Here is a 19,255-nt window from a genome sequence, read left to right as displayed (position 1 = left end):
AGAGGGTAATCTCCGGTCCACTCCTCTTAGTTTTGATAATATCTTTCATTTCTATCCCTGAAAGATAAAGCTTGTTAGGAAAAGTCTTGCGGTGTTGCCAGCCTGAAACTGAAAAGTAAGTATCTACCTGCCTACGCAGCTATTATGTTTAAACTTACAAAGTTCATGATATTAATAGAGGCGAGCCTCAACAACAGATTAAATTCGATTCCCATAGTTTATAATCTTAAGTAACTTAGTTAATCATTGGGAGAATTATACAGGCTGTCCCAAAATAAGCACGTCACACTGACATCAGAGGTAGATGAGCCTAAGACGCATCGAACAAGACGTCTGTTAAGTGCATGTTAAGTAAGTGCATTTTAAAAATACCTGATATCATTCATATATCAAAACTCGTGAAACTTTTCTAAGGACATATCAGGCTTGTTGGATGCGTCTTAGGCCCAGCCACCTCCAGGTGTCAGTGTGACTTGCTAATTTTGGGACACCCTGTATAAAATGTTACCAACAAAATTCAGACGTAATTGTTTCCCCAGTCTTAACTTTTCATTGGCTATTTAAAAGGGAGTTATTCTCGCCCTATTGTAATTGGACACATTAAATCACCGGGTACGCAACGGCCGACGCTGATTGAGAATTAACTGAATTTATCCTTCCTTCGATGGCCGAGGGGGTCAACTCTGTGAAACATCCCTAAAAAAACCAGTGTTGTCCGTCCCTCTTTTGATACCAACGTCCCCAAACGAGAGAAAGGGACGGAACGACCCTAACATTTCGACTTAGTTTTGTGGAAAAGGGTCTTTAACACGATAGCGCCTTTCTTCCTCCAGAGAATTCAAATTAGGGCGCGCAGGTGATTAGGACGGCCCCATTTTTTTTCTTAAATTCCGCCATTAGTTGCTCGTGATTTGGAAGAAGACGCACGTATTCGTTTTATTATAATTAAATTGTAGAGTGGTGCTTTTGAAGTAAAGCCAGGTGTCGAAGCTAAGTACGAGTAACTAAATAATGCTATATAGTTAATAAAGAACATTTGGTATATTCATTTGAAAAGAAGATCTAGGTACTCAGACATCTTCTAACTACAAAAGAAATCGCTCGTATTCACAAACGTTACTATGAGGTCTCACAGTGTACGTGGACGCACAGGGTACAGACGCACATGAAACAATCACAGAGCTCTATTTAACGCTGTGCGTTCGATTTGTTGCTTCACTCGTTTGTGAATACGGGCGAAAGTCATGTACACAAGTCAAAGATAGGTAATCCTGAATACATACAATAACCAATATTTTTTGTTTTTTTTTTATCCACAACGAGGAAGCTCTTGGCCTGTATCTCACCTGATGGTAAGTGATGATAAGGCCGAAGTTGGATGCGAGCTTCGCCCGGAATCCTCAATCACTGAGGAACTGGCTATCTTACCTCCAACTGCCGGAACACGACAATGCTGTTAACATTGTTGTTATGGCGACAGACTTAGATAAGATGGTGGTAGCTAGCCAGGCGGACTTAGAACAAGCCCTACCACCAACCAAACCGAACAGAAAAATCTGCCCCCACTGGGAATCGAACCCGGGACCTCTGCGTCTGAAGCAGGTGGTCTTACCACTAGACCACAGAGGCGGTTGCAATATATTCTACGTCATAATTCAAACCGACATGAGGATTAAACACAAACTCAAAAACGCTGACGAAGCGTTCTAGATTCCAAACCAACGTTTAACTTTTGGACGAGCGATGTTAAGGCGTAATAACTTTGATTAGGGGAATAGCTAGAGTTTACAATGTTTATTCTTGATGAAGCTTGACAGTGATGCCAGCCCCTTGATTACACCACGGGCGGTAACCTTGTTAGCTAAATGAATTTCAGATTTTGGGGAAGGGATGATTAAATTAAACGAATTAAATTTTTAATTCGCCCCGCTTTTGTATTTCAATTATTCACGGAGCGTGACGAATATAAAATACTTTCTTAGCCGGCATTGTTCCTTCGAATAAGAGGCCCGGAATGAATTATTTTCCATTCTTCTTTGGATCCAGCCACAGTGAAGGTTGGAGCAGCAAGTAACACGGCTCAAGGATTTGAAGAACTTTAATTGGTATTTGACCTTCAAGTGGTACTGTTGGTGTTAAGATGTTCGCGTTAAGTTTAAAAAGTTCTTACCGCGCGTGGCTCTCCATTATATCCATTTTCACCTAAAGTATTATGTCCTTCTCTAAGGTCTCGCTATCTCTATTCTAAAGCTGAAATGCCTAGGCTTTTACATTTCGCATTTATATTATTAGTATGGATAAATTATTATCCATATAATACATTTCAAAACAATACCATTCTCGTCTCTTTAACATAAGCTTAAGCTTACTGCGTCAAGTTTGCTCCAGCGAGCCGATGAGATCTAAATGTTTCTAATTCAAATACAAGGGATTCATCTTACAAAGCCGGATAAAACTTTTGTACAAATGTTTAAGATTTATTTTCGTTTGTACGTGATTAATTTGAACTTTTTCGATTTACTTTTCCCATGTGCGTGACCATCCCGAACCAGTCAAGAGAAAGTAATAAAATAATTTAAGACTTTTTGACAGATTATAAAATAGTTGGGGTCTAGAAAAGTCGCCGTTGGGAAATGAGATTTTGTATTATAATCGAAAATACGGCAGACTAACATTTTTGCTAAAAAATTATACCTATAATAATTTTAGTTTGTAATGGGGATTACCAGACCGTATGATAATTTTAATTTAAGAAAAATCTAATTATTATAGTGTTAATTACATTTTAAACTTCTAAAAGCTTAGGATGAAATGATATACCTACTATTAGTAGGTATAACACACCGGCAAAGGCTGCGTATATTTTTTCGCTTGGACTATATTAAGCCAGACGGTTTCGACAGGTCAGCAGACCGTCGGCGACCAACCGAGGGTTTACCCATGATGTGTAGGTAGATATATAGTAGGTACTAACTTAGTCCTGTAAGTTATTAAGGTACTCTATAACAAACAGGATTATATTATGAAGTCTCGGGAACCATATTTGAGCTTGTTCTTTTAAATGAATTTGGAACAAACAGTCACGTACTCACGTTGTATAAAACAAATTCGATGCTTTATAATAAAGGACAAGAAATATATTTTTTTATGAGGGAATGGGTTTTACCTAATTGGTTTTTATAGCTTAATAAAATGTATTTTTTAAACCTAATGGAGAAATACCTAACTGTAGCTGAATTGAAAGGATTCAGATTTCGCCTGATTACAAAATCTGAAAGTGGTAGTATTGGCCTTTTAGTGGATATGGCTGGGTGTTTCCCAAATGATACGAGTATTGCTTTTGGTAAGTACGGATGTAACTGTAAATGTTAGTGATAAGACTACTTAGTTAAGTTAGACTAAAGTGTATTAAATTAGTAGATTTCTAGGTCGAACAAAAAAAACTTAATTTGTAACATTTAGGTAGTTATTTATTTTACCCAAATTTAAAGAGAATAAAATTGTCTAATACCTACCTTTACCTCTTACTTTATTCCCAGGCTTGTCCGTTGTCATAAATAAATTGTAAAATCATGTACAAGTTCAAATTATAAGTTCTTAGCACAACTTTCATTCAGTATTAATGAGTAAGAATCCTAAACGAAAAATCCAACAGCCTATCATTTATTTAGTCACTTTCTCAGACTCATCTTCGTAATTTGATAGTACTAAAAGGTAGGCCTTAAACCAAGGTAACTGCCGAATACTTTTTACCTAAAATGTTATTACATGGCACTAAAACGGAGTTACTGTGGTAACTCCAAATGTACTTCCGAAGTGTTATATAATCTTATTGGTCTTTAATAGTGATTGCCTAATTACGTGGGACAGGGGAAGTAAACAGGGTACAGTCGACGATAGTAAAATGCATAACTTGTCATAAAACTTGTCAATAATCTATGGTCAGGTAAAACAACAATTGAGAGCAGAGATATTAAGCTGCATTAGAGTTTGTTTTACAAAAATAATAAAGCAGCATTAAATCTCGAAGGGTACAGCGATTCCTCTAAATAAGATCTGGTTGGTTATTGCATTTGCCTCTGTTGAAGAATTGATGTTATGTCAAAGAATTGCTAAAATCAAGTGGCAGTGGGCAGTGGCACATAGCTCGTAGAGACGATGGCCGTTGGGGCAGAAAAAGTTCTCGAGTGGCGACCACGGGCTGGAAGACGTTGTATGGGCAGGCCTCCTTCTAGGTGGACCGACGATCTGGTAAAGGTTGCGGGAAAAGCCTGGTTGCGGGCAGTGCAGGACGTGCATTGTGGAAAACCTTGGAGGAGGCCTTTGTCCAGCAGTGGACGTCATTTGGCTGAAACGAACGATGTTAAATAATATGCTAATATTTATTTTAATATTGTTTGTTTCAGCCAAATGACGTCCACTGCTGGACAAAGGCCTCCCCCAAGGTTTTCCACAATGAACGGTCCTGCGCTGCCCGCAACCAGGCTCTTCCCGCGCGCGCTTATTTTAATATTAAAAGGAATAAATTCAAAATCAAAATAAAAATTATCTTTATTTGTTTAGAATAATTAAATTAGTACACCATACATGTCTCATCCTTTTTTTGCCCTACCAGCGCTTCGAGATAAACATTTGGCAAGTGCTGAGAAGAAGCGCCGCAACAAAATCAGTCGCGACTGTCTGCCGGTTTAAAAATTCATGCCGACTGTACTTAATTCCTTTAATCAAACTAATGTGAGTCGGAGACGGACGCCCGAGGGTCCTCCGATCGGTGTTATGGTCGACAATCAATTAAAACTTTTGTTCCTTGATTAGATAAACCGCTATCGAAGATTTGCTTTAATGAAAATCTGAATTCGAAGTGTATTTTGTGGTTTTTAATTTAAATTAAGCCAGATTCGCAAAAGTATCATAAATAGATGATTTTTAATTTAGGTGTACTAATTTTAATAGTATTTTTGTATTGTTAACCCAAAGGCATAAATAATTTCCATGTTTAGGTATTCTATCTATAGTAACTATAGGAACATCTTTTTACCCTATTCATGTAAGGTACCTATGTCCTTTACGGCTATCTATTTGATAGATTAACTTGCCTTGAGACTACAAAAAACAACGCATTATGAAGATATCCTTTATTTCCACTTATTTACGGTCTACATTTGTTTGTATTTGTCTAGTGGTCCAATAACTTTAGCTCATATAAGCAGTTATTAGTTCGTATCAACGGCTCTACGTAGAGGCGATCGTAGACGCACGCAATTCTAACCTCATGGCTTATTGCTCTGAAAATACTATATTGGAATCGTTATTAAACCTAACATAGGTAGACTAATATGTGACCTAACATTTATATAAGTATTTTAATTGATACTTGCTGAAAGTATGATTCCGACGTGGAAAAACTTAAAAATAGTAAACAACAGTGTACTCATCAATCAAATCACAAAAATAATTTAGAGCTTTTGTAGTTTGATTCTGTTATAATATCGATTAATACTCTCACGGAGAGTAACCCAGACACAATAGAAATTAAAGTCAAAGTCAAAGTCAAAATTTCTTTATTTGTTTAGACTAATAAATAGTTCTTACAAATCGTCATTTTGCTCTTAAGGAGCCTCTAATTGAATGGTTATGAATGCTATAGCAGTTCACAGTTCATGAAAGTGTTAACTTGGTTATATGCCTATTCGATATAAAAACATGTGACCTAATATTACTAAACCATCACAGGAATTTAACTATGTAGCCTTTTCATTATTGCCACATCGCATCATGGCGGTTTTTTAAGTGACACCACGTCGCGCTTGGCGTCGCCATTAAAACGAAGCTGCAACGCGTTGTGAAATATTTTTTCACTTATTTCCTGATTACGGTCTTTGAGATATAAGTTTATCTACTTATCTATTAATTCTAACTGAAAATGAAAACAAATGAAGACGCCTATCAGTATTACCAGCAGGTGCGGGTCTTCAAAGAACAGCGACTACAAACACGCTGATTGAGTTAAGATCTACTTAAATATAACTCGACCACTTTACGATCAAAGGAAGCACTTTAAACAATGTTGAGCAGTTCAATAAGATGTTTGTATTAATTATCTTTAGGTTTTCAAATGGCTTTCAAAGAATTTTGACTTAGGTTATAAGTCTATGTAATTTCGTCGTCAGACTTAAGTATTCTTCAAATATAGAGCTTATCTTGATGGTTTATACAATTTGTAAAAAAATATTAGATGTTTCTTTGTCTACACTGTATCATGAAAAGTTTAAGTGAAATAGTCCACTGGCAGTGACATTCCTTTGTAACGCAATTCTATTTCTAGTGACAAAGTGACATGAACAACTAGTGAGTTATTTTCCATTTACATATTTCGCAGTGAAAACGCATTTCAATTTCTAAGGCCCGATTCGACCAAACTTTTATCCGAGCATAACTCCTGGTATAACTGGCACATTGACAGTTTCAGTATGGGAAATATGTCAAAATTGACGATTTATTATTTACTCTGCTGGTCTAATCCACCCTAAATGAAGTCGCCATGTTACTCGTCCGTACATTTCATAATGCGGGGGGTCATTACCGCGAGCCCGTACCTGCAAACAGAACTTTATGCTTGCTACAAATTGCCTTGCAGCAAAAAGTTTGCTCTGATATGAAAAGGGTGAAATGCAGCAATGTTATTTTAAATTGCATACTCGGATGTAGTCTGACGTAATCTATACTGATATCTATACTTCTATACTATCTATACTAATCTAAACTTCTATACTATCTATACTAATCTATACTTCTATATTAATATTATAAATGCGAAAGTAACTCTGTCTGTCTGTCTGTCTGTCATGCCTAAACCACTGAACCGATATTGATGAAATTTGGCATAGAGATAGTTTGAGTCCCGGAAAAGGATAAAGGATAGTTTTTATCCCGGTTTTTTAAAACAGGGACGCGCGCGATATAGTTTTTCTGTGACAGACAAAATTCCACGCGGATGAAGCCGCGGGCGGAAAGCTAGTGTTAAACTAAAGCTGATGTTGAAACGCAGTTTATTTTATCCATACTTATAATAAATCTGTAGAAAGGTCAATTCTGTACATGAAATATATTTTCAAAATAACTATCAGGGGGTGATTAGTGATCGATACTGATGCCAAAAATGCAATCAGTAAAATTTTTGTCTGTCTGTCTGTCTGTATGTTCCTTATAGAAACAAAAACTACTAGACGGATTTTAACGAAACTTGGTAAAATTATTCTTCATAATAATATAGGCACTTCACATAGGGCAGGTTATAGTATACTTAGGAGCAGATTAGTGAAGGGAAATTTTGGGAAAACGGCAGAAGTTACTCCATTTTTTAATGACTGACTGACATATCAACGCACAGCCTAAACGGCTAAACTTAGGCACTTGAAATTTGGAAGGGACGGATTTGGACCTTTGTATGAAAAATCTAAACCGCTTAAGTTAGACGCTTGAAATTTGGCATGCAGGTACTTTAGTAAACTTAAAGCTTAGATACAACAGGATATTGAACATTCCCACGGGAACGGGAGTTAGCGTTAAAAAACATTTGTATGAAAAAATCTAAACCGCGTAAGATAGATGAAGGAAGTAAAACGGGATCCACGCGTACGAAGTCGCGGGCGGCTAGTCTATACTAATTTTATGAATCTGATTGTTTATTTGCCTGAAACGTGCCAATCTCAGGGCTCTAATGAATGGGTCCGATTTGAAAAAATATTTTTGTGTTGGATAGCCCATTTATCGCGGAGGGCTTTAGGCTTAACATCACCCTACAGCTAATAGGGGCGGAGCAGTAAAGACAAATGTTACAAAAACGGGAAATATTATTCAAACTATTTTCATGCGTACGAAGTCGCGGGCACAGCTGGTGTAGGTATAATACTAGTGTTTAAGTACTTATAATGTGGAACTGGTCAATGCTAACACATAGCCTTTATAGTACTCGTTGCTACACCCACGCCTAGTAAAATAAGAGAAACTTCCTAACTGCGAAGAAGACTTACAAACTTAGAACTTGGAAGCAACTTCCGAAACACAGGATGCTTGTATTTTATAAATTCAAACTCAAGTGACTTTTTCATATAATTTATACGGTATCCTTTGCGATTCACTTCAAGGTGCTTCATTTTGACTTGAAAGTACTTAAGCTTCAAACACACCAACGTGAGCCATCGCCGGCGCGATCAAAGGCCTGACAGGTCGCGCGACCCATTACAGTTCATGCGACCTGTCATTTCCCTATGATCGCGCCGTGATCGCGCCGGCGATAGCGATCTGCACGCGTTGGTGTGGTTGAAGCTTTACTCTACACATACTTCAACTCATACTTATTGGCGAGCGGCGCTATGTGCGTAAGCTTGTAACAGATACAGGGCGGATAATCACAGCCGCGCGTGCCAATGTCACACAATGCAAAGCTGCATACTTTTTAAGAATAATTACAGCTCTCTAGTGCTAATAGTTTTCAAGCAAACCTCGGACAGACAGACAGACAGACATATCGAAACTATAGGGGTTCCTTGTCAGAACAACGGAACCCTAAAAAGAGAGAGGGCGCAATAACCATTGGAAAATATTTTATGTCAACAACATAAGGACTTAGTAGGTACCTGTCTCCATAGGTCACGGTTCGAGCCCTGCGCATATCTTATGCAAACGAGGGTTCGTGATAAACTACCCACATAAACAACCTTTACAAGAGGTAGGTACCTACACACACTACCAATTCTTTCTCAGATCACGTTTGTTTGTATAAGTGTCAGGTCCGACCATTCTCACTATGCTGAATGGGATACTTACGTAATTTATCAAACGTTATAATGTAAAGAAGCCAGCCACAAAATTACGAATTTCTCCAATAAAGTACCAAAACTTACGTGTAAGAAGAAGTGTGTAAGCTCCAAAGGTAGAGAATTCTTCTTTCACTTTGTTAAATGTTAAGAAAAATTCATTAATGTTGGAGTAGAAAATGCCTACATTATAGAGACATAACAGACGATAATTAAGAAGGTAGGGTAATTGCGCCGGTTTTCCGTCCAGCTCCTGTTTTCGTCCATTTGACCGACTTGCCACAAACAAATACGGAAAATTAGAATACAAACCTAACTTTCCGTGCAAGTTTTGACTTGTTACAATCTATAATATCTAAGTAACAGTTCTGCCTGCATGAAAATGTAATTTGACAAGTAATAACTCGAAAAAAATCTACGGAAGTTGCTGCTGCACACAGGTGAATGGAAAACGTCGTCAAGTTAGAAAAAAAACGTGCCGGTAGGGAACTTTCATGGTATGTTTAATTACTGTTTTAGCTACTTTACGTAATGTTTTTGGCACGTATGTCTAATTATTAGCATAATAAACACTATTTTAAGGGTTTATTAAAGTTTTTGTATAGAAATCATAGATAATTAAGTGGACTAATACTAGCATAACAATTTTGCAAGATTTTGGTTTTCGTCCACGTGGACGGAAACCCTGACACCTAGTTAATATTTTTAAATATCATTATACTTCAATGGACCTACAAAATACAATGTTTTTTCTTCCAATATGATCTTTATTGCTATTACATTAAACATTTTAGTTTACGTCCACTTTTTAACAGTGATAAACCCATAAAAACCGTTAAAAAGATGTGGACGAAAACAAAAAACAGCTTTAAACGTTGTTGTGTTTTCGTCCATGACGTCATGAGCAAGCACTGGGGTGGACGAAAACCAAAATTAGCTATTCCTGTAGATTAGTTTTCGTCCATTTGTCCTTCGACCTATTGCAATATTTTCCTAAATTTAGGTAAGAAACTTATTTATATCTTTTTGATATCATTTGAAAGCTAACAAAATTACCTTTCAAATGATATACCACTATGCATAGTTACTGTATTGTAGAATTGGTTTTAACTCAATAATGCAACTGCACTCTTTATTCTACACAGTGGTCGAAAACTAGCTTACACTAGGACGAAAACAATTTTTTTGGACGAAAACTAGCGAAATCGCCTCTTTTGCATAAAATATTTTTTATAAAAAAAACCGTGATATTTACTTATTCTTATGTAATATTAACGTAAAGTAGACTATATAAGGACTAAAACGACATATGATACATATATGTAAGGGTATTTCAAGATATTCATTTCGCATCACAAAGCTGGCAACTCCGCTAATTGGACGAGAACTAACGTACTTACCCTACTTAGGTGCGTAGTTATTAATTACTAGAATTCTAAAAGCTCACTGGGCTCGCTCGTTACGGAATTCGAAAAGGCAACCGCTGATTTATTTATTAACGATGCTAACCACTAGACCGGCCAGTATAAAATACTACAATAAAACCTTGTAGTGAATTTTTTCCATGAAAATAAAACAAAAAAACTTTAGCGCAATATTTCAGGACAATGAATGTCAATATAGTCAATATTGACGGATTTCCTAGAACCTGAAACCCGAGTGCGGATGACAAAGGTTTATTCCTAGAAAGGGGTATTGTTACTATTGAATATTTTTTTTTGTGAAATTGTATCAGAAATTTTTTTTAAAAGCCTGTCTGTACCATTAACGTAAATTTTATAGACTTTATTATTATTAGCGAAGCTCTACGAAAAAAGTAAATTAAGCTCAATTTATTGTACACGTGAAACTAAAAACACTTTTTTCTGACTTCACATTGAAAGACAACATGTAAATAAAAAAATGTCATTGTATAGTCGACAGTACATCAGGCTAAACAACAAAAATTGTATAAGATGTCACAGTATTTAGCTTTATATGCTGTCTATTGTAAACTCCTACACTCAATAAACGCTATTCGAGAATTAGTTTTAGAGCATCTGGGCCTAATTATAGGATCATTTATCATTAACGTTTGAAACAGGTGCCATCCAAATTAGTTTAACAAAACTCCATGCACTTCTCCATAGTTCCCAAGCTGGCATGTGGCTTCCCAAGCTGACGTGTGGCTTCTCAAGCTTCGCAGCCAGTCTGCCTCACCGCAACTTACAGGCTCTAACCTTGTTTCAGTTCTGATGCAAAACCCATTAAGAAGTTTAAACGCCTGTCTTACTTCGCTCAGTGTTGCTGTCTTACGGCGCCACATTAAAATAATGATAGTTGTTGTTGGCAACACTCTTAGTTGCTTAATACTGAAATATGGCACTCTCAGAGGAGGAAAATTACGAAACTTAACATTAAAACGCAGACACTTAGAGCGCGCTTATTATTTAGTTTAAAAGGCAGAACAAAGCTGTCACCCGTGCCATTAATTAGGTTAATAATGGCGAAAGTTTGGGATTAAATTATTATGAGACGGTAATTATTAAAAAGTACCTAAATACCTGCTAACAATTGGAAGTGAAGTTTTAAATAATGAAAAGAAAAATAAATAATTGGCAATTCTTGGTATACAATCTAATATTGAAATGAAATACATAATACACGTACACAATACAGTACAAATGTTGAAATGCGCATAACATTTGCTATTGGTAATTAGTTTTACTGCACGCGGCATTTGAACATTCACTGTTGTAGAACAAAGGGAAAATTAAATGATTATAAGGCCATGCACTCATGAAGATACTCTTTTCAGGATATTGGATAATATTGTTTGTCAGAATAAACATTTTCGGGTGTTCGTTCCACATAAGGTACGTATAGTAAGAATGAATACATCTTTGTGAGAGTACCAGTAGAGTAAGAAGGGACATTTCTCTACATTACGTTTAAAGTGCTAAGTTGTTTATAATAGTCGTAGTGGGATTCCAGTACCTACTAACTGAAGGCTAGGGTACAAGGGCGTTTTAAAGCATTATGGAGCTAGACTTTATTACACTTAGCACTAATGCAGGGTTACTTATGTTTTTAGCTAATGTGTCCCGTGTACGATAATTAAAACTTACCTTAAATGTACACAGAATAGATAAATAATTCCCCTAATGTGTTAAGGACCTAAATGCATTGTATGTTCACGCCGTCATTTGCAAGGCTGGAGGTAGGTATTTACATATGGACAGGTAATTAATCTTCCCATTAATATTCAAACTAGCAACATGAATGTGCGTGTAATTGTATCTGAATATGAGTAATCCAGATAATTCTACTGTGATTATGAGGTCGTTGCTATTGGATAATTAAATTATAGTATTGTAATTATATTCCATAGTCGTCACTGCTAGACGTAGGCTTTCATGCCATGAATTTCAGAGTTTATAAAAAGGTTCTTTTAAGAAAGAAATAATGTTAGGTGTAGAGATGCAGTCTTGGGTGCCACACCTGCCCAGTAAATGCTTTTCACTGACCTTTATGAAGTCCAGGTCATAGTGGCCACACATAAAAGCATAACCACCATCGGCCTGATCGTCACTTACTATCAGGTGAGATACAGGCCAAGAGCTTCCTCGTTGTGGATAAAAAAAAAGTATAATATATTTTTCAAATGCTAATAATTTCTTTGCATTACACTTTATTAATGTCTTTATTCTCGTTAGCACTTATTTGACCTAAATATAGACCTTATAAGCTATAGAGGTGCGATTAGAGCGCCATTCGGGTGATTGGCCGGATGCGGCTGGATGTCATTTCCGAGCTCCATCCTGCGATGTCACGACGCCACACTCCGACGGAAATCCTCGGATACGATACTTACGATTACGAACAGTAACTTCGGAAAAAAACGAATTAATGGTTAAGTAGGTAGTGATGGGGCAAGAATACCCTAAAATAATTGACCCGGAACAGTGGATAGGTGTATCACAGCCGTGACGGATTTATTACGACGCGTCATAAACAGTTCTGGGAATAAAAATAGTCGTTAAGATTAATGGCTGGACGTTTATCGTTGATGGAGCCCTCCGTCGATAGTATAATTTGATTTATATTACAACAAAAGCATTTACGGGGTTTTTACGGAGAAATTGGACGACGATAGGCCATATTTATTTGCGACGTCGTGGAGTTGGACCTTTATTCTATAATTAGTTCACGATCACAAACTAGGAAGACGTCTGATGGTTTTTAAAAATTAACTCTTTACTTATTTGTCCAAACTTCTTCCAAATTGTTGTTAAACCTAAGTGATTTCAACAATTAATATTTTTCAACATTAGTGAAATAAGTAAAGTTACATTTTAAAAAAGTATTTTATCTCGGACTACAGGCAGGTTAATTGGATCCCCGAGTGGCACTTGCCCTTAACCTCGTACAAATGTCAGCGGCGTCGAGGGTCGATCATCCCCGAAATAGAGTTGCAGAAGTCAGAGGCATTGAGTCGATAATCAGCTGCTGTGTCGACATTATCGATACTTTAGTGTTTCAGAACTAGCAAAGTAAAGTATTTATTATCTACAAATTAAACAATACTATTGATACGAACTGCTAATATCAATATTATTGGACTCCGTAAACCATCAAGTTCTGAGCTTTCGAAGGAGTAATAACCATCAAGTTCTGAGATTTTCGATTTAAAAGTCACAAATGTCTGTAATTGTAATTTACAAAACGCTTTTACACATCCCGGTATTACTAACCCTACCATTGCTTCGGGACAATAAATGGGCCAGTGCCGAGGAGAAAAGTAGCTCTCCTTAAATACCTAAGAAGGTGTTATATTCAGAAAGTTAATAGTATTGTCACGTTCTCAGCTATCAAAAGTATCGACAGTGACGACGAGTCAGACAATCGATCTGTTATCGGTGTCCAACGATTAGCAGCACTACCCGAAATAGTCGTGTATTTCCCAAGGGCCCTCTACGCTCAGTCCAGGCAGATCGAGGGTTTAAACCGGCCTCTTGATAGCTGATCAATGCCAGACCAGAAGTGACAGGATAATACTCTAAAAGTGGGCCGTAACACTAGGAAATCCTAAAAAAATGCTATATTAAGTTTAATTTGATGTTTTTTTACGACAAACTTTGTAAGTAGTGAAAATTTTTTGATTGGTCGTCTTTTTTCACAGGATGCTATTAGTTAAACAAGTCAGTATAAATATTAAAATTATGTCTATTGATTGGCAGTATCAGCAGCCTAGTATATTGATGTAGGTCTTATAAATTATGAAAATGATAATTTTCGAGAAAACATTCAAGATTTTAAAATCTATAAAAGACTGGCTGGCTATCGCAAGTCTTGGTGACTTAACGTGATATGCCTGCCCAGAAACGCTTCTGTAATTGGGTATATACTGATTTCTTAGTTCCGTATAGCAATTCAATTTATTTCCAACGGCCTGTCCACTGTGGATAGCCGCTGGCGAATCCAATCGCAGCAAGTGCCTGTTCAAACGGCCACTTAATCTCTGATCAAACACAAACGGCTTGTTCACCCGCGGCGGGGTTAGTTTAATTTTAGAAAAACGTTTACATTTGTCCTCTGTAGGTTAAATCGTTGTAATTTCAAAATTATTATTTTTGGATTACTGTATTTTTTGTAGGTACTTACATTTGTTTTAAACTTTTCGGGACTTTCAGATAATTATAATGTTAAATAATTAGTGCCGCGATTTTAACCATTGTTTTCATTAAAGTTCTATCTTTGAAGTAATTTTAAGGAATCAAATGCTAACTATTTTCTACAAACTGAGAAAACTTTGGGCTTGAGTTAACTTCTTATATTTCTCCAGGTACCTACAAATGTATTGAAACGTATTTTTTACTGCTTTTAATACCTTTAATATGTCACAGGCCATAAACCACACGTTACAGTACTGTGTGACGAAAGCTTTTTCTAACTCAAAATAAAATAAACATTTATTTCGGTTTGAACATGAACATTCTATTTCCCATCATGTTTGAGTTACGTTTAGCTAAGAGCATTATAAATGCAAAAATCTCATCAACAAAATCCTATTACGTTATTATTTTATATTTATGAACCATTTATGTTGAATATTCGGCTCACCTTACCTTACGGTTTCAATTAGCCCGCCATGTTGGTTCGGATTAATCCTCAGGATTTGCAAGAATTAGGACGATCGATGGGTCCCTTTCACTCTAAAGTTTATTTAAATAAACCTAATGGATATTTGCAGTTTGGTGAAAAGGTGCACTATAAAATAAATTCACAAATAGGTAAAACCTTATGTTGAAGTATAAGATGTCACCAGCTTTGCCCGCGCTGTTTTTGGTCCGTCACTGAATAACACTTTATTTCTTTTAAATTATGTAACTATCTTGACATAAGTTATTATGAAGATACATGATTATGGGAAAAACCCCTCATACAAATCTAACGCTACATTTTACCGCTTTCGAGATTATTTTCTTGCGTCAAAATAAAAGCTTATTTAGTCTCTCAGGTTTAATGAATGAAGGAATAAATTTAATTATTAAAAACCTACAAATTAATCTAACACAATAACTTAATCTACTCTATCGCACTGGAGAACGTGTAATGTTAGAGGTATGGTTGTTAATTAAATAAATAAATAAAATCTATAATTACTATACGAAAATGTATACCTAAATACTGATTGAGGATGAAGCGTATAAAATAGACAAGAGGGAGTTATTTTCGAATAGATACATAATATTAATCTGGATTAAACCAAAGTTTAATAGGCAATAGAGGTAGTTATATCCACTTAAATCTCTAGCTCATTCCTGTCGGTGATTAAGCACTAATTACTAGCCAATTTGGGCGGCGCTAAGCACATTTCAGCTAGATTACGCTCTTCGTGGCGTGATAACTAAATATATTATGGCACACCAGTTTAATTAATTCTTTGGTTTATAGTCCTAAGTTATGCCGTTAATTACAAGCACTTTGGAGAGTTGGGAGCGTTTAAATATCAGAACTTAGTATTTATAATGTAGTAATTAGTACAATAGATTGTCTGGAAAGAATATGTACGACAATAAATGTTTTTGTTACTTTAAGCCAAATTTTTTTGAGCGTAGATTCATACCTTATTGTATGTCGTTTCAAAATACAAGCCAAGACTTATTAAGTAATAATTTATCACACAAAATTCGACCTAACTCTACGTATCAAACTGCCTAACAATAGGCACTTGAAGTGAAAAGACGTGGGTATTTTCTTAGAATGAATTATAAATAACGGGTGGCAATAGCAAAAGGCAAATGTAAATATTCCCGTTTCGGCACACTCGGCGGCAAAATGCTCACGTAGGTAAGCCTTTGACCATTGATGTGTGCTAACGCGGTTATTCGGACGGAAACGGTTGAGGAGTTACCCCTCTTTGAATTTTAGTAGGATTCAGTAAGCTCACATTCGTCATGAAAAATTAAATGTATTCCATGTAGGGCAATTTGATTCGTACTGATTTGGTACAGATTCGGTACTTGTTGTATAGTGTATTTACCTGCAATAAAATGATAGATTATATCATTGATAGTCTTCTTTTCTGTGGTCTAAGGTTTGCATTTACTGTTGATTGTGTGTAATAAAGTTTTGAAATATAAAGAAAAACATTGTTTGTTGAATTTTAAAATATGACATCAATCTTTAATCAGAAACAATTCAAGAAACTAAAGGTTCGACCAAATCAACGGGTGAGCCCGCGTGCGCGATGGTTTGGTCGAACCTTAAAAGAGGTTTCTGAACCATTTTTCCTTGTGGCATGGGCCGTGGTTGAATAAGTACCTAATTTTATATACAGATTTGCTGCTTAGAGAATTGTCAATGGAATACCAACTCGTACACGCAATATTATTGTGCTAAAAAGGCGTTTGTGATATTTGAAATGGGAAAAAATTAAGTAAAACTAAGTGGAAAAGCCTATTTCATGGCCCATTGGATTTGGATTTTTGATAAGTTATTTAGAAAAATATAAAATATCAACGAAAAATCCCGATTACTTAACAATTTTGGCAGGGGAAACAATTAATAGTCATCATTTCAGACATAGGACGTCTACTGCTGAACATAGTCCTCCCCCAATGATTTACATGTTGTCCGGTTGGTAGCGGCCTGCGTCCAGCGCCATTCTGCTAACTTTATGATGGCGATGATGGGGGCACAAATGCATTACATTACAGGAAAGCAAATTAAAAAATATGAAGATCGAGAAAATAAAATGCAAATAATTATGTATATGTACAGGATATACAAATTATTGTCCTTATTTTCACAGGACAGGCGATGCCAAGTATGGGGGTCAGTCTCTTAAGTTTTAGTTACTCTTGCAATAAATATTTTTAATTTGTAACTTTCATTAGTAAGATTCTCGTATACTAAGTACACTGGCTTACAGGATAAAATTGTAGAGCCAATTTCTGAACGCCAACTTTTGGTCGACTTGTGCCTACAGTGGCATTGTTCGCGAGGCATTTGTTATTTTTCTATTGAGATTTTGTTGCTCAAGTAGAACGAAATGCGAGTGTTTATGGCATTACTCGTACATAATGTGTATCGAAAAAATGGGAGGCCTTTGATCGTTTGAATGGAAGTAACATATTCATTGGACGTTGAAATATTGTCTATCCCTCATCACTCATATTTTCGGCAAGAATTCTTTACAAATACATTTCACATCCGTTTAGGCTTTTATAAAAGTTTTTTCGGGGTTTTGGGGCGGCAAAAATTCATAATCACACTTCATGAGTAATTGAGGTGATTCAATAGCTGTCATTAATCACTGAGCGACAAATCAAGATTGTGATAATCTGTAAATTTTTTGACGAGCCGAATTTGTTTGACTAGGGTACTCACTCACTAAGGAACTCTCTCTCCTTAAAATTTTAATTAGAACGGTTTGTGGTTCTTTCAGATAACTAAATGAAAATAAAAAAACTCTTTTAATGAATTAAAAAAAACAGCATCTCAAGATTTTTACTTATGCTTTATTTATTTATTTATTTATTTTATTTATTATTCATTATTGAGCAATTACATATTTGATCCAAATAGCGTCCTAAATCCTTTTTACATTACTGATAAAAATTAACGACTCACCCTTACAGCTGTAACTGCTTATTTTACAGATATCCTAAATATCAAACTCCTCTGACGTATCGCACCCAATTTTGAGTTTCTAAATTTCCACAATTTCCGGGTATTTGCATTACCAAACACCCAAAAGCATATGGCAAACGCGCATTGATAAATAGCTAAAGTATTAAGAACTGTCACATAGGTCACTCGATATTGGTACAGAATAAATATGTGTAAAATTTTCGCTAAATCCACCATGATTTGTTGAAAACTGAAAACGAATATCAAACAGATCATGACTACAATAATACGCACATTGTTCTCAGTGTTGCTTATGTTTGTCGTCAAAACGGCCTTCAGTGCAGTTATCAGTAAAAATGCATTCACAAACAATATTGGCCATTTAAAAACGAACAGGTACACGAAAAACACAATACGCTCCCTATTTTCTGGTAACAAAAACGCTATGTAAAACAAACAAGATAGTATACCGGGTATAGTCCACGTTGCAAATGATCTCTCCCACATGTTATATTTTTCGACGTTGAACACTTTCACTAGGCTGTCGTTCATGTGTTTGCTGAACACGAACATCCAGGCCACCAGAGTACATTCGGTGTACGTTAGGGCCAGCAAGTCGAGGTAGACAACTCCCGTGGAGTCAATAATTTTCCTTATAGCGAAGAGGTATCTTATGATTGTATACATGAGTCGTGCAAGCATTAACTGTATGATGAGTTGGTTCTTCTGGTTCCGTCTCCATTCCGCAAAGAAGCACGCTGTCAGGATGAGTAAAATAAACGCACAGATAGACAGGACTATCCCGACGGAGCTGGCTACAAGCGATACGTATATTAAACATGTCTCATTAGGATAATAGATCGAGCTGTCGAAATAGTACGACGATGCTTCCATTTTATCATCTTAATTTGCTTTTCTCTTCTCTATTACATCGGCGTTAAGATTATTTTCATTGTTTCGATTTACTTTGCTTGTCACGTCGCAAACTTGTTTGTAACGTAATACACTTAGAATTTGTCCAAACATTATTCGTAAGTTGTCCTGCAGCGGCACGGCAGGGCGAGTGTTACACTAAGTTTCCACACATCTTTTGGCAGTTATATGAAGAGATCTGCAACTAAATACTACAGATAGCATTATCTTGTACCGATTAGATTGTATTTTTAATATTAGCAGTAGAAGGTGTAATAATGATGATAACTATTATTTTGGTAATAACATTATCGGTACCGCTCTTGAAACTGATCATAATATTTACGATAATGTACTTTCATATTATATTCTCTATTGTTATTGTTTTCTCTTCAAAGATGTTATTT

This window comes from Ostrinia furnacalis, unplaced genomic scaffold (genome assembly GCF_004193835.3).
Source record: "Ostrinia furnacalis isolate ACB-3 unplaced genomic scaffold, ASM419383v2 OfSCF1172, whole genome shotgun sequence".
Lineage (NCBI taxonomy): Eukaryota > Metazoa > Arthropoda > Insecta > Lepidoptera > Crambidae > Ostrinia > Ostrinia furnacalis.
The sequence above is the reverse complement of the archived record's forward strand: the minus strand, read 5'-3'. Positions refer to the sequence as shown.